This window comes from Sus scrofa, chromosome 8 (assembly GCF_000003025.6).
Source record: "Sus scrofa isolate TJ Tabasco breed Duroc chromosome 8, Sscrofa11.1, whole genome shotgun sequence".
In the NCBI taxonomy this organism is placed as follows: domain Eukaryota; kingdom Metazoa; phylum Chordata; class Mammalia; order Artiodactyla; family Suidae; genus Sus; species Sus scrofa.
This window is the reverse complement of record NC_010450.4, coordinates 111,340,232-111,361,367: the sequence shown is the minus strand read 5'-3', so window position 1 is coordinate 111,361,367 and position 21,136 is coordinate 111,340,232. Positions and strand designations below refer to the sequence as shown.

The window sequence follows — 21,136 nt, the reverse complement described above, 5'->3', positions numbered from 1 at the left end:
TTTTTTTAAATAAACTACCCGGCAACCAAAATTTACATTCTGTTGGTAAATTTGCCAGGAAGGCCATTTCACTTGTTTATATTATGTCATAATCCCTGTTTTTCCTCATTCGCAGTTTATTACAAAATATAACTTAAAGTCATTTGTATGTGGTGCTGGAATCAGAGGATATTACTGTGCAGGGCTAATACTTCCAACCTCCCTGCCAGACTTTGGAAATCAATGTTCATTTCACATTGCACCCCCCCACCCCAATCCTGCTCAACAAATACCCACGCCAAGAGGGATGACCCCTTTTAATTCCTTAATATAGGCCACAGTTCTCTTTGATTTATAGAAGACTGGTAGTCTATTTATAAAATATGTATCTGCAAGATGCAGTTTATGAGAAACTTGGCTTTGGGGACACATTAATTCTAACTGCAGATGCAACTTTCATGTTTTATAATATAACCCTGACAGCTGTAATTTCAGATTAAAGATTTTTCATTCACATTCCCATCCTGATTGCTCTGCACGGTCCTTATATTACCTTATTGTCAATAGCAAGTGTTCCCTCTATTGGGAGTCATTTAATAACCAGCTGCCATTTAAAGTGTGGACAGAACATTTGTCTCCGCCAGGCCATCTCAAGGAGAGTTCCCCCGCATACGGAGCTGGGACCTCTTCAAGAAAAACAACAGCTGGCCTTCACTATTGTCCTGACTTTTCCCTTTTTTGTGGTGGCTAGTTAAAATAAACATGAATACTCTGGGTGCATTGCTGAATGCATTTGTGAGCTTGTTATTTTAGTAACCAAACCGTCCTCTCCACCCCCAACCCTTATCCCACCCTGACCCCATCTCCTTTATGGGTCAAGCTTTCATTCTTTTCTGAGTTCTATAAATGTATATTCCTCTTCCAGTCCCTTGTATTGGTCACTAAGAATCGATCAACCTGGGTTGTAGGTTTAGGAGATACTGTAAAACATCTACTTTGGGGAAGGCTAGCTAGTCTATCTGCTTTTATAGATTGTGTTTGTAAATGATGCTATTATAATTCCAGTAATAGTAATGATAAAATAAGACCATCCCCCTGAAATATAATTATAAGTCCCAGCTCGAGGTCCATGGCTGATATATGAAAATGCATGCATGATTGGTAATGTTTTTATTTAGTGTCTACCTTTAAATTTCCTTAACATGACAGCTGGGGATTAGCTTCTATGGCAGGCAGTGGTAAAAGGAAATAAAACTGAAAAGTAAAGGAAAGCTTTTAAAAAATGGACTCTTTCATGGCTAATTAAACCAGAATACAAATCAATCATTGGAAATAAGTGATGAATTTTTTATGCTTGTGAGCTTACTGTACCCTGTAGTGCCTGCTATACACTGAAATTACAATTCCCATCAGCTTATAGGGTAATCGTTCACCTTAAGCTTTACCTTTATCTATCATATTGATCTGAGACTCCCAGGGAAAAAAGGAAAGCTGGTACGCTAAGGAAGTCTGAGGAGTAAAAATGTCTCAGCTGAGACACACTGGAACCTCTGCCTTGTAGGCTGGACTTTATCTTTTATTCTCAATTCATTTTAACTCTTCGGAAGAACCGCAGTCCTCAGTCCTCAGGCAAAGTGAATGACAGCAAATAGGGGAGGAGGTGGCGGCGGCCCTTGGAGAGGCCCTGCGGTGGACTGGGTGACTGACTCTCCCCCAAGTGATGTCACATTGACCTGCTCCCTTGCTTAATGCTGACTAAGCGCTGGGTGTCGGATTGATCATGAAGAGTTACTGGGAAAAGGTGGCAGAGTCAGTGTCAGATTACAATATTACGGTGTTAAAGTTAGGTTGGCATCCCTTCTTTTTCTGATTATTTTCTAATATTTGAGGTCTCAGCCACTGCGACGTGTAATTTATTTTCTGGGTAGACTGTAATAACACATTTTTTCCTTGAGTATTGGGCGAACTTTTCACATAATGACAGGGTTTTTCTTTCTACGAGTGTCACATGCATGTCACGAAGGATCGTTTAGACCTCTAAATTGGCTCTTGAGTTTTACACTGAGAAAATATGACAGCACACAATATTCCTCATATAAAAATATGTTGAACTTAGAAATATTTCTTTCTCTCTATATAAAGGTCTAAAACATTTGCAAAATAAATCCCAAGTACTCACTCACAGACATGAGGTACGATGTAAGGAAGTGATGGACTAAAACCAATGAGTGGCATTCAAAGCCAAAATATGATTACGTGCACTTAGTAAAAGAGAATTACTGGAGTTCCCATTGTGACTCAGTGGAAACAAATTTGACTAGTATCAATGAGGATGAAGGTTCGATCCCTGGCCTTGCTCAGTGGGTTAAGGATCCGGCAATGCCTTGAGCTGTGGTGTAGGTTGCAGACACAGCTCAGATATGGCATTGCTGGGGCTGTGCTGTAGGCTGGCAGCTGCAGCTCTGATTCAGCCCCTAGCCTGGGAAGCTCCGTATGCTGTGGGTGTGGCCCTAAAAAGACAAGAAAAAAAAAAAAAGAAAATTGCTGATTTAAATGTTTCCTCTTGCCCATGTGAGATTCACAGACTGGGTGCTCTCAGGACATATGGTTTCTCTAGAGCATAACCAGTGCCATAACTAAGTTGTTGGCCTCTCAACACTAGGAGATATTCAGGTCTCTGACCCGGCTTGGTGACCTTGCTTCCCCGGGCTGCTTGGGCTTCTCTGGGCTGTTAAGGCACTTCCTACATCCACCACTCCCAGAGTGAAAGAGCATCCTTCCAACCTTAGCTCAGCTCTCCTATGTGTCATTATCTGAGGGCAGCAATAAAGAATTAGGCCAGCTGCATCCATGAGAAAAGCTGGGGGCCTGGAACATCTGCATTTCAAATATAGCTCTAGATGAATAATAAATCGAGATGTCTCTCCCAGAAATTGGAAAAGAGGTCCCATGACTAATCATCCCTATAACAGCACTAGCTTTAGAGTTTGGGGAAAAAAAGTGAAGGTATCTTCATTGTCTGCCTCTGCACTTGAGTACCTATCAGCAGATGGTTCAACACAATTGAGAAAGCATTTAAGGTATTTACCTTCAGTTTTCCCCTTTGTTTTATTAAAAAGCAAAACAGAAAATGAGTTATTCTTTAAAAATATAAAGCAGAGAGAGTGCAACACAGAAAAACCCCATGAAAAGGCAGACCCTCAACATCTAAAAGGAATCAAAAATTAGAAAGACCAGGCCTCCTGGTGCTGGCTGTCTCACTGTTGACTGTAAACAAAGTGTGGAGACCTCTGGGAGTTAATGGGGCTGTTGTTTGGTGTTTACTCATCCCAACAGGATCTGGTTTCTGATAATCCAAGACTCCTGTGTATTGATGAGTGTAGGCTGGTGGTGAACTAGCAATGCCCACTTCAAGGTAGGGGAGAGGGGCTTGTAAGCGCTTGGTGGCTAGGTTGAGCTGAAAGAGTGTTTATTTAGAATTCCTCCTAAGTCCTCTAGGACCCTAGCAAGGGCTGCAGAAGTCAAATTCCCCAAAGCCCTGTATATCTTTGTAGAAGTATCTGCTTGGTGAAAGACTAAAGGAGAAATCTACAACATTCTTTAAAGGAGCCCAGGGCATGCTATCTCGCATTTGTTGTTTCCTTTAATAGAGTGAGTTTTGATGGAACATCATTTAAACATAAGCTATTTCAAGTCGTTTCAATTCTTCACCTTTGCTCTAATAGTAAATTTTTCAGAAAAAAAATCAAAGGTAATCCATGATTTAATGACATATTAATATTTTTTTGCTTTCATATGCCTTCTAGTGGTAAGGTTTTATTTTTCCTGCAGTTTTTTTCTTTCCCCATTTTTGGCCACCCACAGCATATGGAGTTCCCTGGGCCAGGGATCATGTCCAAGCACAGTGGAGACCTAAGCTGCAGTTGCAGCAATGCCAGACTCTTAACCCACCGTGCTGGGCTGGGGATTGAACCTGCATCCCAGTGGTCTCCAAATGCCACCAATCCCATTGCACCACAGTGGGAACTCCTCTTCCTGCAGTTTTATTGAAATATGATTCCCTTAAAGTTTCAGATTTAAGCAGATACTGAGACAGTTTTAACAGGTTCTTCCACATCAAATAGAGGTTACTTAGTTATAAGCGCCCATGAAAATCTTTATTCCCCTGATTTCTAACCCCGTGTTCTAATCATGGTGGTTTTCTGGAGAAGAAACAGAACTCTGGATGTTTAACTCAATGATTCCAACCTTGTGTAGTTTGACAACCATTGATGATGTGATTTCAAACTTAGAACCATGAAGATAGCGTATGAAGCAATGGCATTGTATACATCCAGTGCTGCTGGAGTTAAACCATGGTGAGTGGTAATACTCAGTAGCTATCTGATCTTGTCAGAATCATTTCTTTTCTGTCTCCAGCTGAGTTACCATCATTCTGCTTCTCCACCAAAAGAAATAAGACACCGACTTTGCATGTGTTAAATCAGGCTTTTCTGAGGATCATATTTTGGTTAAAATGCAAAATTTGAAAACACACTGACTTGTTATAGTGTCAGTAGCTTCGATGTATGTATTTAAGAATGCTGTATTTGGAGAAAGATGTCGCACATTCCTTATCGTTTTGTTACTGTAGTTTTTTATCATCCGTCATTAAGATCTTTAGTGAAGTTTACCATATTATTTCTATTCCAGAATATGTTTTAAAAACAGTATAGATCATAAGATGATGATATACAAGCTGTGTGAGACTGAAATAGCTCTCATTCTGTTTCTGAATTTTCACCCCAGAATGATATTTTATGATGATCAAATACATATATCAGCATCTCTTCCTAGTTAATGGTAGTTTTTTCACATTGATAGAAGTGGACAAAGGCAAACTAGCTTATAAACTGTTTACTAATAGTGTAAGACTATAAAATCTTGTATCTATTAATCTATCAATAAATGTTTACTGAGTACCTACTGTATACTTAATAGAATGAAATGTATTGCATAAATTATATAAAAATAGAATAGTCTCAGTTCTTTCCAGGGAATTATAATCACACAAGGCAGACATGACACATTGGAAACAGTTCGCTAATACAGAAAGCACATATACGCATGTGCTGGATACTCAGAAGAGCTGATTTGTGAGATGAGAATTTGGTGATGAGCTTGGGCTCACAAGGAGAAGCTGTTTGGAAGAAGTAGAGTTTGAAATGAACCTTAAAGAAAAGCTTGGAATTAGATGGAGAAAAGGGAGAGAAAGAGTGGGAAGTCATACCTGGTGTGTGTTCAGAAACCAGTAAGGGGATTGGCCTGAAGAAAGGAGCTAGTTTTAAGGAAAAGCATTTGGATGACTAGAAGAGAACTTTCATTCCAATGTGAGACAGCCATTGGTGACTTGGAGCAGAGAAAGAAAATTCCATAAAATCTGCAAAATAATTGGATAAGAGAAAATCTAGGGCCAGTGAATCAGAGGGCTTAAGCAAGAATAGTTAGTTCAAATTGAGAGAAAATAATTGGTGTTATTTGTCCGTTTAAATATGAGTCTTGGTTTTGTTTCAAATGTTCATTTTAAAGAACTGCAATTTGTCATCAAATTGGCTCTTCTATAGCTTTTTTCTGGGAAGGTTTTCTAATAGTATTTAAAAACTACCTTAATATTTTTCTTTATTTTTAGGGCCACACCTGAGGCATATAGAAGTTCCTGGACTAGGGATCAAATCAGAGCTGTAGCTGACAGCCTATGCCACAGCCACAGCAATGCCAGATCTGAGCCATCTGAGCTGCATCTGCATGACCTATGATGCAGCTTGCAGCCACGCGGGATCCTTAACCCACTGAGTGAGGCCTGGATGGAACTCACATCTTCGTGAATACTAGATGGATTCTTAACTTGCTAAGCCACAACAGGAACTCTCTACTATTTTTCTTTTGAAAATCTTTATATTTATTTTACTAGAATGATGAACATACACTGAAGAACTTTTGTAAAATATCGAATCAGCATGAAGAAAATGAAAGTCATGTAAAATTCCACTTTACTTTTAAATGATACCAATAATGCTGCAGCATACAATTTTTTAGTTATCTCTAGACTCACATTTTTACCATTGTTGCCAAAAAAAAAAAAAATAGCATTACACAATGTCTGCCATGGGAAAAAATATTCATTATATACTCAAGTGAAAAAATTACAGAATAATTTTTTCTGAAATAGTAATCTAAGTGGGGATGTGTACTATGTGGTTGGAATAACCTATGTTTATTTCCTTAAGTGTCCTACTATTGGACATTAGGTGGTTCCCAAGTCTTTCTGTGATAAAAATGTTTATGTAAACATCCTTGTCACACACAAAATCATTTGTTACAGTTCTTCTCTCTACTAGTTCTTCTCTCTACTAGTATTTTTCATCGTGTGACAAAAACTGCTCATTTTGCCACCCAAGTTCATCTTTTTCTCACTTTATAACATAAAAGTTAATTGTTAGTGGTTATTTATTACGTGCTAGGCAGGTGCAAAATATTTTATGGGCATTATCTCATTTACACTTAATGTCATGGAACTTGTCTTTGGGGAATGTTTGCCATTCTTGTCATTGTTATTAGCAATAGAGAATGAAAATAAAGAGTTATGGTGTAGATGGTCTAGAAACCATATTTTGATGTGGTATTTAGCCTCTCTATATCTGAATACAACAGTTATGAAAATTTCCATCGAAATCTTAGGTGCTATCATAATACACTGAAAACTTTACTATGGACTTTGAAAAATTATAATTATAGGATGTCTATAATACTACCATTGTTTTTAGCTTAGCAGTGACAGTGTTTGAAATAGGAGTTCCCGTCATGGCTCAGTGGAAATGAATCTGAGTAGCATCCATGAGGATGCAGGTTCGATCCCTGGCCTTGCTCGGTGGGTTAAGGATCTGGCATTGCTGTGAGCTGTGGTGTAGGCTGCAGATGCGCTCTGATCCTGCTTGATGTGGCCCTGGTGTAGGCTAGCAGTTGCAGCTCCATTTTGACCCCTCGCCTGGGAATTTCCATATGCCATGAGTGTGGCCCTAAAAGACCAAAAAAAAAAAAAAAAAGATGTTTGAAATATGTTATTCCTTTGCAAATACAAATGGACAATATAAGGCAAGTTATGTAATGCACTTGGTTCTTGGAAGCAAGTTTTTACAGAGATTTAAATAAATGCCTTTGTGTCTGAACAGTGGAGGGATCAAATTGTCTTCCTCCACCTCCTCTCAGCTGAGTTTCCTTTCCCATGGAAGTTTCCCTCTCCCCCACAGAAAATTTGGCTGTAAAAGATGTGCGTGCAAATGTCCACAGGTGTGTGTAGCATAATGTCAGGCACACAAATGAACAACACAGGAGCTTAGTAAACTACATATGCATCTGCAAATAATTGCCCACGGTTTCTGAAACTGGGCCAGCAAGTGTGTGTGTGTGTGTGTGTGTGTGTGTGTGTGTGTGTGTGTGTGTGTGTGTGTGTGTGTTAAAGCCCCTATGTATATGCTCTTCTTAACTTGTTCCAGATTTAGGCTAAGTTGCACTCCCAATTTCTAAAGGCCACTAAAGGCCATTAGTAAGGCCACCTTTTCCCTGTAAAATGTCATGTAACCCAGCGCCTGGAAACCGTAATGTAAAACCTTGGTAGGAGAAAAAAGAACATTTTAGTATGTGCTTTAAGCTTCACATATTGGAGAAAACCTGAAAAGGAAAGCTTGCATCTTCTGCAAAATAAGTCTTTAAGACAGTATTCATTCTACAGTTTAACTCCCCCCTGAGCAAGGGACTACATGATAAATTTCTATTAGAATTTAGGAGCCACAGAAAAATAAAGTTTGCCTTAAAAAAAGATGCCAAGTAACAGCTATGTTTCATTTTATCGGCCAGTAGGAAGTAGATAATTCATTTTTCCCAGTCCTTTGGTCTGATCTAACAATAAGCTCAGTGTAGTGTAGACAGGTTGTATGTGATGTCTATTTTGTTAAATTTCATTTTAATCCTTTGGTTCAAGTAATACAAAATGATATAGTTACATAATTGGATAACACGTCCATTAGGAAGAATGATAGTATCATCCTATTGTGGGAACTGCGGGACTCATATTTCTGTCCAAGAGCTCACTCCGAATTATTAAAGATGATATGCTCATGGCCCTCATGCCTGTTGCTAGGGTTGCTTTCTTAGTTCAAGTCTCAATTTTTTTCGTCTATCGCTGCTTGCCTCCTTCATTCCAGTCTTGTTCCCCTTAAAGCCATCCAAAATAGCACCAGAGTTTTCCCTCTATAATGAAAATCTGAGCATCTCTCTCACTTGCCTTTGAGCCATGAATGGCTCCCCAAGGATGTTTCATAAAATACAGGGTTGTGGAATGATTTGTGACTGTGTATCAAAAAAGCAGTCTCTATTCAAATACGTTGGAAAGTTTCTTGGAGTTAAATGGATTTCTTTATTGCAAGACTACTCAGAGCCCCTAGCGTTTGAAGGTTCTTTGGGAGCTTACTCCGAGAAGGAGAGGAAAATCTGCATAGTCCCCAGATGTCTATATCCACAGGGCCCCTTGCTGGGGAAGTCGCCACCTACCTTGTCAGCCTTATCTTGGCCCTAATATGTGCTTGAGGACCTGGTATCTCTGGGCCACCGCATAAGCTTCCTCGTCTCAGTGTGAGTTTGTGCTGTTCCTTCTGCCTGTGAACACATTTCCCTTTCTCTCTCTAAAATTCATAGTCCTTCTTCAAAATCCAGGTCAGATTTTTGCCTGTCCTAGAAACTTTCTCTGATTTCTCTAAGATAGAACTATTCTCTTCTTCCTTTATGTGGCCATTGAGCATTCTCTTAAGTGTCTATTATTGAACTCCTTACTGTAAGTTGTTTATTCATTTATTTTCTCACGCACATCTTTTATCTTAATAAAGAAAGCACACTCATGATTTAGACTTCCCATTAAATTTATAGGTGAATATGGCAGCTACTCTTCACAGATGCTTCCCTCCTCAACTAATCACAGCTGTCAGGTTTCGTGACAAGGCTAAGTCATAAGAAGTCTTGCCATTTTCAAATGGAGTGGGTAGAAGGCTCATTCTGAGGGAAGCTTGCTACCATGTATGAAGGTTGACTATACTGAGGCCATTGTGCTCTAAGAATGCCCACAGTAGGTTTGTGAAGAGATGGAAAGAGAGAGAGAAGAGAGAGACACTCAGTCAGTACCCTGCTGTTTCAACACTCCAGCTGAGGAACCAGAAGCTGTGAGAGAAGTTATCTTGTGTATTTTGCCCAGCCACTAGCTGACCTTCACCTGCAAATATACATGATAATTGTCTAGCTAGACCAGTCAACTTGGAAGTGGGTGATGTTCACACTCACACACACACACACACACACACACTACTTTGGGACCAATTGAGAGGGAAGCTGAAAGGACCCTCAAAAAACTATTGGTAAAGGTCTATGTCAAAAATTAATAAAGCCTATGTCAAATGACTTCTTTGGGTTGCACATTTTAAGATTTAGAAACAAGAAATATGAACAAAAGGAAGAAACCATTCAGTTCTCAAGTAAAATCTGGAGGACGCATTTCTGAGACAGTTACTTGCTACATTAAAAATAAAAATGTTTGCCATATCCAGCTTCTCACCCACCCAGCCAAAGACTCTCAAGGGAAGAAATGGCTTCAAGCTAAGTGAATAAATTAGGGTGCTGCCAGGAAAATATTGTTTCAGGGTAAAGAGTTCAAGATTCTTGCGTAAGACTGCAAAAATACTCCTCTCAGGTAGACTATGGATGGGCTAACTTTTTCTTGAAAGATCCAGGTAACAACTAACAGGTTTTGTAAGCCACATAAGATCTGTGTCCCATATTCTTTGTCTGTTTATTGTAGCATAAGACCCAGAACATGAAATTTGCCATAAGGGACATTCATCCCACAGCACTGTGTGACCATCACCACTATCTAGTTGTAGAAGATTTTAATCACCTAAAAAGGAAAATCCAACTTATAAGGCAGTCAATCCCCAGTCCCTACCCTTCCCTGTCTGTCAACCACTTGCTGATTGGTCTCTGACTCAGAAGATTTTCCTTTTCTGAATATTTTATATAAATGAAATCAGACAATATGTGGCCTTTTGTGTCTCCCTTCCTTTGCTTACTATAATGCTTTCAAGGAGCATCCCTAGTGTAGCATGTATCAATATTTTGTTCTTTTTTATAGCAGGATAATAAATATTCCAGTGTATTGAATATATCGCATTTTGTTTATCCATTTATCAGTTTCTGGATATTCAAGTTGTTTCACCTTTTGGCTGCTGTGAACAATGCTATGAGCATTCGTGTGCAAATTTTCCTTTGAATTCTGATTTTTAGTCCTTTTGGGTACATATCCAGGAGTAGAACTGCTGAGTCATAGGGCAATTCTTTTCAATTTACTGACTGGCTGCTAGATTGTTTTCCATTGTGGCTGTGCCATTTTACATTCCTATCAGCGATACAGGAGTTTTCTAATTTTTCCATGTCTTCACCAGCACTTGCTATTTTCAGATTTTATTTATTAAAAAAAATTAAAATCACTTAAACTATATATGGTGGTATCTTACTGTAGTTTTGATTTGCATTTCCCTAATGACCCAGGATGCTGAACTTAATTTTCATCTTGTTGCCATCCATACATTTTCTTTAGTAAAATATATGTTCAAGTCCTTTACTCATTTTAAAATTAGATTGCTTGTGTTTTTGTTGTTGAGTTAAAAGAGTTCTTTATGTATTCTTGATATTAAACTTATTTTGCCAATATTTTCTCCCATTCTGTGGGTTGTAACTTTCACCTGGACAATAACATATAAAAGAATGAAGTTAGACTCCTATCCCATGCATGTATATAAAAATTTAACTCAAAATGGATCAAAAATACACCAAAGAATTAAAACTACAAAACTCTTAGAAGAAACATAGGGATAAATCTTACTGATGTTGGGTTTGGCAGGGGTTTCTTAGATGTGACATCCAAAAGATGAGCAACAAAATAAAAATAATTCAAATTAGACTTCCAAAAAATTTAAGCATCAAAGCACAATATCAATAGGTGAAAGTTTGGGGGTAGATTGTTATATAGCAATAGACAACCGAAACAAATGGGGAAACTCCTAGGCCTCAATAGGTAGGCAAAATGAATGCAGCTACATAGATAACACAAAAGAAGCTATTAATTCTGGAAGAGTGATTCCATGCACAATGTGGATATTAAAACAAAGACACAAAGGAATAACTTCATAAAATCTCAAGCTGTACCAGGTAATTAGAAGGAAGAAAGTACAGATGTCTTAATGAGGCTCATATAACAATAGCTGTTTACCTTTCCTCACATTGCAAAACCAATCAGAAGCTGGATTACTTCTGGATGAACTAAAGGAAGGCTCTTGATCATTTAAGTAAAAAATCCTCCTAAAGTTGACAATGATCCTAACGATGGTTCTTCCATTGGTAGGACAAGGGTCAAGGGGGAAAAGGGTACATGGATAATGTGCTTCTTTAACATCTAATATTTTGTGTCTTAGAAGTCCAGCCGTGGAATGGATTTCACTGCCCATAAACTTAGCCCCAATTCTTCCCATTGCCATTAGTCAAAGTGCAATGAGAAATACAATTTTCCCAGTACTTCTGGCATTATCTGCTGTATTGTGAATCAAATGGCTTTCTCAGGTAGTGGAAATCAACCTTTCCCAATGTAAGAATATCTCTTAATCAATCTAAAAGGTCCCATGGAGTTCCGGTCGTGACTCAGCGGAAACAATTCTGACTAGGAAGCGTGAGGTTGTGAGTTCGATCCCTGACCTCACTCAGTGGGTTAAGGATCCGGCCTTGTCATAAGCTGTGGTGTGGGTTGCAGATATAGCTTGGATCTGGTGTTGCTGTGGCTGTGGCGCAGGCTGGCAGCTGTATCTCCAATTAGACCCCTAGCCTGGGAACCTCCATATGCCGCCAGTGCGGCCCTAAAAAGCAAAAATAAAATAAAAGGCCCCATGTCTTTTTAGGTGGTGGTGTTGGTGTTGGTTTTGTATTTAGAGATTGCTTTTTTCACCGGTTTTTTTTATCAGACAGAGGCCCTATGTTTCTGAAGCAGGCAATCTTCCTCCAACAACTGGTGGAAATCTGGAGGACTAGTCCACTCAGCAGAATCTACACCTGAATATTTCTTTTATGGTGATGCCCAGCCACTGATTATTTGCTTTGTTAGGTTTTGGGGAATGCCATCCTTGGCTCAGAAGTTTCTCTCATTAGTTTCGTGATTACTGAAAACTAGCAAGGGCTTAACCTGCTTTTTGTATGTAGGGAATCACTATGGGATATGGCAAAAGTAATGCCAGCCAGGGTTGAGCAGACTTGAACTGGCATTTGAAATGTGCTATGGAAGGAGAGAGAAAGAAAAAAATTGACCTAAGACTTGCCTTCATTGGTGTTTTGACATAATTATGTAGAGATGCTTGTCTTTTTTGCTCTTTGTGAACTATTCAAGAACGACTCCACCTTAGTCAATTTTGGGTCCTTCATCAGTATCATAAGGAAGTGCCACATTAAATTATTTTAAAAGAGAGGGGGTCTGTTGTAGTGGCTAAAAGCATGGACTCTAGAGCCAGACTGCCTGGATAAAACACCTGCTCTAGCAAGTAGCAGCTGGGTGAACTTGGCCAAGTTACTTAACAGGTAGGAGGTCTTTGTTTCTTCTCCTCTTAAAGTGCGAATTATAAAATTATCTCCTGGGGCTGTTATGAGGATTACATTAATTAATATATACAAAATACTTAGAAAGATGGCTGGCCTTGACTAAGCACTACAGAAGCATCATCTGTTATTATTATTGTTACTATTAACACAAAGCAGATATGCTTAATATCCGAACAACAAACAGTGCCAAAAAAGGTCAAAGCAATGGCAACCATTGAAGGAAAGATTTTGCCCATATTGTTTTATTTAAGAGGCGGGCATCCATTTGCAGCAATATGGATGGACCTAGAGACTATCATACTAACTGAAGTGAGCCAGAGAAAGTTAAATATCACATGATACTGCTTATAGGTGGAATCTTAAAATGATACAAATGAGCTTATTTACAAAACAGAAACACACTCATCAATGTAGAAAACAAACTTATGGTTAACAAAGAGGAAAGGGGGAAAGGATAAATTAACAATTTGGGATTTCAGATAAACACTATTATGTATAAAATAGATAACCAACAAGTAAGTACTAGACAGCACAGGGAATAATACTATCTTCTAATAACCTAGAAGGGAAAAGAACCTGAAAAAATGCATAACTGAATCACTTGGCTGTATACCAGAAACTAAAACAATGTTGTAAATCAATTATACTTCAATTAAGACAGAGAGGAAAAAAGAGGTGGGCATTAGATTTGTCTTATATCTAAGGAAATAGTGGCTTAGAGCAGTTGGATAACTTGTCCAAGATCACAGAGGTAGTAAATGACACATCCAGGATGTGTTACTAGTTTATCTAGTTTTAAAACTATACACCTTCTCACATGCTATCATAAGTAACATGGAAATGGAGGCAATGACTCCCTCTGCTAGATGGTCAGCAAGGATTTGCAGAGAAGGCAAGTTTAAAAATTCCCAAGTGGATCAGAAGAAAAAAGTTTCTAGTCAATGTTTTCTAACGCTTTTTTTTTTTTTCTCAGTGTCCCAAGGTGTTCTTGTGAGTAGAAGGGAAAAAAAATCTATAATACTTAGCAAATTGTTTATATTAAAAAATTGTTTTATTTAAACATTTAAGTTCTGTTTTATGAATCTTATTCTACTTTAAAAAAATATATCTTTAGGTAAAAGTAGACCAGTTATCTTTTAGGGAGCTCTCTGATTAAAATTCATTAACTCAAAGTGAAAGCACTCAATTTCTCTTTGAAGATCCATCACATTTTTAAGCTTAATTAATTAAATTACCTTAAACATTTTCAAAATGTACGTATAAATTTAAAATAGCCAAAATCCGTCTTTTTTCCGTTGCAGGTGTACTATATAATGATTGGACATTTGCATACATTATGAAGTGATCGACTGTGATATTCTAGTAGCTGTCTGTCCCCAAATAAAATTAATACAATGTATTAACCATACTCCTGATGCTGTATATTACATCCCCATGGCTTATTTATTTATTTATTTATTTATTTTTAATAGTTATCCACTTTTGCATTCTTTTTTAATGAAATTTTGTTATAGTTGATTTACAAAGTTCTGTCAATTTCTGCTGTACAGCAAAGTAACCCAGTTATACACACACACATATATATACATTGTTTTTTTCCCACATTATTCTTCATCATATTCCATCACAAATGATCAGATATAGTTCCTTGGGCTATACAGCAGAATCCCATTGCTTCCCCAAGGCTTATTTATATACAACTAAAGTTTGTACCTCTTAATCCTCTTCACCTTCACAACCCGCTCCCAATTTTTTAAAAACATTTAAATATTTGATGAATAAATTCATTGCCCTAATATGGAAAAGTTTCCCAAATGCTTAAATGGCTCTGGAATTCTAATAAACACATCTTAAAAATCAATAATTCTGAAAATAGATTTTTTTTACTTTTGTTTTGTAAAATGTAGAGCTTTATCTCTATTGATTTGGAAGTTGATTCTTCTAATTATTGATTTTTTTTTTATGGTCTATATTAAATTAGCATGAATTCCAAGAACAGACTGCTAATTATTACAGTATTGAAATGTAATTAAACACTTAAAAACTAATCTGTATTGTACTTCTACTTTCAGATGATATAGAACATACTTTGGTATTGTTGGATATCAGCATTATGAAGACCACTTACCATTGACTTGGCTCAGCTCTTTTATTAATTTTTATCATTATTATTATTTTAATCTTTTTAGGGCCACACCTGTGGCATATGGACATTCCCAGGCTAGGGGTCGAATCAGAGCTACAGCTGCCAGCCTACGGCACAGCCAGAGCAACACCAGATCCAAGCCACATCTGCAACTACACAATAGCTCATGGCAATGCCGGATCCCTAACCCACTGAGTGAGGCCAGGAATCGAACCTGCATCCTCATGTATGCTAGACAGATTTGTTTCCACGATAGTGGAACTCCCTGGTTCAGCTCTTTTAAAAAACTTCTAATAATATACTTTTGGATAAATAACTAACATTTTTGGATAAAACATCTTAAAATATATCGTAGTTTAGATTTTCTGGACTTTCAATCAATTCGTATGTCTCCCTAGATCTTTTTTAGTATCGTCTTAATTGTTTCTCAGCACTCTTTCTGGCCGCTGACCATAAAAATGTTTCAAAATAAGATTTAAGGGTTACGCTTCCATTTTTATTTGTACCATATTAACATATTTTTCTGTGTATTCATATGCACAGAACTTCTTTAAGTAACCATGGGAAATCAAGAGTAGCGGTGCAGAAACGAATGGAATCGAGATTATCTTTACTATCTATCGACCGAAATAAAAGATCAAAAATGAATCATTGGTGTCAGTAATTTTAGAATGCTAAATTGCAAGCAATTAAAAATGAATTCATTAAACCTAAGAAGTGGACAGCAGAAACAAAGCACAAGGGGAACAATAGGTCTTTTATGGCAGAAGCAAAATACACAAATAGATTTCTAGGATGATTTTGTTAATGGAACTGTTCTGAATCAGGACAGTGGAAAACGACAAAAATCCCTTGATTGTCTGCAACTTCATTTCTTTAAAGAAAGTGAGCAGATTTTTGGCCCTGAGAAAAGAGGGAAGGAGTTATTTGTATAATACCAGATAATAGCTTGAAATCTAAGAGTTACTAAATGAATTCAGGGGACTAAGCTATCTTACTTTAATGCGTGAATCTGTGCATCTTTACATTTTTGGCAGAAAATACTCTTGGGGTTTATTTATATATTTTATCCTCTCATTGTTCATCCAGTGAATCATTGTATTATCTGTTCATTGTTTTGTTTCTCATAGCGATACAATAGTTCATGTTTGCCAGTAATTCTGTAACATTCTTTCTTTCCCCCAAGTAAGACAGGCTGCCAGAGAAGGCTTGCCTTGGGTGAGAATTACCAGTAGGTTCCCCTATAGGCTGGAACAGCCCAGCCCAGGACTTGCTACTTCTCAGTTATACCAGGCACCTCGACCCTTCTAAGAATTTCCTTTGTGAATGTGGGAAGCCCTATCATTATTATTATTATTTTTTTTTTCTGAGCTCATTTCATTGATTCTGAAACCCTTATGTAGTTCTTCCCTAGAGAAGGTATGACCTCACCTAAGTTGGAGGAAAAAAAAAATCCTTTCTGTGTTTTGAGCTCAGAGAATGTGAATACATTGAGTTAGACTGTCCTATCCCACATTTCATAGACCTGCATTTAGGACAGTAAAGGTGGAACATGCACCATAAGACTGCAAGGCCTGTGAGCACAAGAGCTCTGCTTGCTCATCATGGTCTTCCCCACAGTCCCTTGAATAGCATCACTTTTAACTCCTTTGTTTCATGGGCTAAGAAATGAAACAGGAAAATCAAATCATACTGCTTGTCTACCTTTGCTGTTTATTATTTTGGTTCATCTTCTATAAAGCTGACATCTTAATGTAAAATAAAAATTCATAAGTATAACACTATGTGTATGGAAATGTAGGATATATTTCATTTATATTGTACTTTAAATTGTGGCCATTTATTTGCATATTAATATTGAAATAATGAAATATGATTAAAAAATGACTATTAATAAAATTTGAGAATGAGGGAGTTCCTGTGGTGGCGCAGTGGAAATGAATCCAACTAGGGACCATAAGCTGTGGCGTAGGTCGCAGATGCAGCTTGGATCTGATGTTGCTGTGGCTGTGGCATAGACTGGTGGCTATAGCTTGGATTAGACCCCTAGCCTGGGAACCTCCATATGCTGCAGGTGTGGCCCTAAAAAAAGACAACAAGACAAAAACAATTGAGAATGAGAAATTCCAAGAGCTGAGCGTTTTACAAATATGCTTTAACTGTGTTTTGAATATTTATTAATTCTAAATTTAAGTTCAGATTGTTAAGCCCGAGCATTCCAATTCCTGCTAATTAACTTGTCTTTTTAGAAAAACATTTAAAAATACAAATCAGATGTCTAATTACGTTCAATTGTTACCACTGCTTGCATCTGCAAAACAATTTCTTTAAATCACATAAGAAAGAGTATTTGAGGAGAGGGGAAAAAAAAAAGAGAAACAGCCACTGCTAAAGCAGGTGGCAGCTCTGTTTCTGTGCTTTTAGGTTTCCATTCACTTTCTCTACCAGTTTGTAATTTGTCTCAAAAGTTTTTTTTTTTTTTTTTTTTTTTTTTACAAAATTGAGCTGTTACAAAGAGTGTAAGTTCATATACATATTCGAGCCTTGGTGGTTTATTTGTAACTTGGCACCTTTAGAAAAAAAGGGAAGGGAGTAAAATGACCTGCCACATGATTTAGAATCTGGTATTTATTCTGAGAGGTGGCTGCAGTCAACAAACATAAAATGTTTTCTTCCTCTTAAAACTCTCCCTATTAAAGGAAAATTCTATGCAACGGTGGAGCATCATTTATTTTTATTTATTTCTTTTTCACAATTCTTTCAGACAATCAGTGACAAAAATCAGCAAAAAAAAAAAGAACCATACTCAGTTTTCTTTCCCTAATACTCTGATCTTTTAGTGGCTCTAAAGCCAGTATGATAGTAGATGAAAGACTATTCCAAATTTTTTAAAATTCATAAAAACTTAATCTCAGTTCCTAGATTGCTTTTCATGAGTGTTTTTGTCATTGCTCATATAAAGTAGCTAAGCTCTATGACAGTGGATGAGTTTCCCATCCTCCTCATGGAAGAATGGAACTCTGTCTCCCTCTCTTCCTTTCTCAACAACACAACAATAATGCTCATATATTGACAGTAATCTCAATGTACATAAACAGTTTTGTATTTGGCCTATCACAGTGTTTCTGAGAAGGCACATTTTACAGGTACATGTATTATTTAGTATTTATAATTCCATAGAAGAGACTCACTCTTTTAGAGAGAGGAAGAGTTCGGAGAAGAGGTCACACAGAAATGGTTTATGCATTAATGATGCTCCTTTACCATCTTCACGTAGATTGTTTGTGAAATTATTTGGGGCGGAGGGTGGCATAATGGACTCACTGGTTAATTATTAGAACGAAGGTCTTTATGGCAGTAGGTCGGGGAAGAGGAAATTATCCATCTTTATAAGACAGTAAAACATTTCCAGACTCTGGTATATATATTCTCAAATCCTATTGGTATCTGAAATTCAGGTTATTAGCATTACTTTGATTCATTTGCTACAAGTCTCTATCTTAATAGGCACTGGAACAGTATATGCATTGAGTCTCTTGGTCAAATGGAAACAAGAGCACACTCTGATCCACATAACACCCTCTGGGCAAATTATATGATAGCCACCAAATGGAGCATACAGAAATAGACAATTCACCTTTTTCTATCTATATTAGTAGGGCAAACTGGAATTCATAATTTTATCATGTTTCTCTTTTAAAAATTATGGCCATGTCTGCCTCCTTTTCTGTTGTTAAAGTGGATGAATGCCATATATAATAGCTATCATGCTACAGATAAAGATTGTGGGAGTGGGAAATGAGAAGAGGAAAAATAAAATCAACCTGAATTTTACTAAACGTTATTGGTGAAAGAGTTTAGAAATGATACTCTAGTAATTCCCCAAACTCCATTAACCTAAATGGAAGAGGAATCGTGTGTGTGTGTGTGTGTGTGTGTGTGTGTGTGTGTGATCTTGATATGCTCACAGTTGGTTGAAGATAGATTGGCAGTAACAGCTGCCACCAGTGTCAACAATCAAGTACAATGAAGTGTGGCAACCCCCCAACTGTTTTCCATTCAAATGAGTTATGAGTTCTCACCATTTAGAATCACTCTTATTATTTTTTTTTAAATCATAAGTCAGAGTTGTGAGAATTGGGGAATATCCACCTGGCAGGGAAATTTTCATGCTTTGAAAAAACGTGGAAAAAAGAGATTACATTGGATCAATCAAAGTCACTAGAAAATGTTAAACTGAGCAAAATCAGAGCAGCAAGAAATAACAAAAAAGCAATCCAGGGGAACCCATTAATAAGAATGAGTGTCAGTTTTACTTGGTTCAAGGACTCTGGTACAACGGATTAGAACACGGGGAACCGTATCAGACATGCACGGAGGCAACTGCAAACAGCAAGGGGCCTGCTCCTCCCCTGACATCAAAGCCCCCATGGAGAAAAAAATGCTTGGTTTCTTGTAGCTTAATCCAACATTACACACTTCTTTCAAACATCAAAAATGCTGTTCAGCCTTGGATTGCTGGGCATTCTTACTGCTAATCCAGCCTTAATTATAAAAATTTTATACTCCTCAGTTTCTTCCCCCTGCACCACCACCAAACGCCTGCATGGAGGGAGAGGCCTTGAAAGTAGGCGAAAGGGAATGAGGGGATACTATATGGTGAAAGGCAATTGCTTCTTACTTAGTCTTCACAGTTAGCGAGTATGTTCTAGAAATATCTGTGTGCAAAGACCTTCTTCATAACAGCATTCATTCAATTCCCAGTTGTCCCTTTGCTTGATAGGAAAATCAAGTTTTTCTCATTTTTTTTCTTTTTTTCCCCTCTAAACTCTCACTCTGAGGCATCTTAAATCGCACTGGGATCCCATCAATCACTTCAGGCTACTCATCTCAAAAGGGAATGGCCATATATTTCTCTTCAAGCAGATTTGACTCAGGGCCATTGATTTGTGGTCTTTTTTGTGCCCTCGGGCCTAAAAGTACATATGCTGTCTGTGCCTGTGTACTTGAACTTGAATGGTGTCAAGTCACCGAGTTACGTCAATTAGTTCAAGAGCAAAAAAAGAAGTTATTCCAGGCAATGCCCATGAAAATCCTGTCGATGGCTTCCTCCGCCTTTCTTCATGATTAGCACGATCTTATTCCTTCTCTCGCCATAACATCTCTCTAAATGCTTGTAGGCAATTAACATGTCTCTCAATTGTCTCTCCTCCAGCCTGAACATGCCCATTGCGCCCAGGTCTGCCTTATTTCCAAACCTTTTATCGGTTCAGTCGCTTTCCTTTGAACTCACTCCAGTTTGTCTTTCTTTTCAAACATGTGATATCCAAAACAGAATACACCTCAAGGAGGCTGAGATGGAGCAACTCAAAGCCGTAAAAGTGGCTTCTTTCTTTTTGCATTCCGCTTAAAATCTAGTTGCATTAAAGTCTTTGCCTTTATTGGAAATAGATTTTTTTTAATCCCTCTAAGTTTATTGCCCACAATCTGTAACACCAGAGCCTTTGGTACTATTAAACTTCCTCTCGTGTTAATGTGAACAGATTATTCCTTCATAGGACTATTTCATCTCTGACTTCAAGTAATTTTTCCAATGCGATAAAAGTCATTCCTATTACTCTTCAGTGGTCTTTATAATCACTAATTATTTTATTGTTTGTGAACACGTTTAATAGTTGTTTGGTTATCTTTTGGATTGTGTTTCTAATTTACAACACATCATTGAATTACATGGTGGAGAAGATAGCGGGTAATGTACTGTTGTTTTTTTTTTGTTGTTTGTTTTTTGTTTTCCAAACGTGGCATTGGTCTATTAGCATTGATTCTGCTGCCCAAAACATCGGAAACAATAGGCTATCCATCTTTTAGTAGTTTCCTCTAATCCATATTTCTCTGGTTTCTCTATAAGAATGCCACCCCCTGCTTTTGAAAAGAGGACAGGTGTTAAAAGACAGCTGCACTAGGTCTCTTCTGGCAATCTCCCAGCAATGAGGCTCCTCTCCCACCCCCAGCCCAATCCCCAATTCTCCTCACCTCCTTCACAGGCCATAGACAAGTTCCAGTTGGAGTGGAAAAGGCTGCAATCCAAACTGGGATATATAATGGCTAATTATTAATAAAGTCTTTTTAGTTGCAAATTTGCTGGAGATGGATGATGACTTTAACATACGCATTCTTCAAGAAAATCCCACTAGAGGAAATTGTTGGAGGGAAAGAACAACGGCCTCTTTTTGGAGGAAAAATATGTTTATGATATAAGCAGTTCTCATAGATTATATCTGCGAGACATCTAAG

The 21,136-nt window shown here is 37.7% G+C and overlaps 1 long non-coding RNA gene across 17 annotated transcripts in view; it reads right to left on the bottom strand.

Moving 5' to 3' along the window:
* LOC102158976 overlaps positions 1–21,136 on the bottom strand; it is a 977,225-nt gene that overhangs the window by 66,528 nt on the left and 889,561 nt on the right. The window lies entirely within an intron of this gene.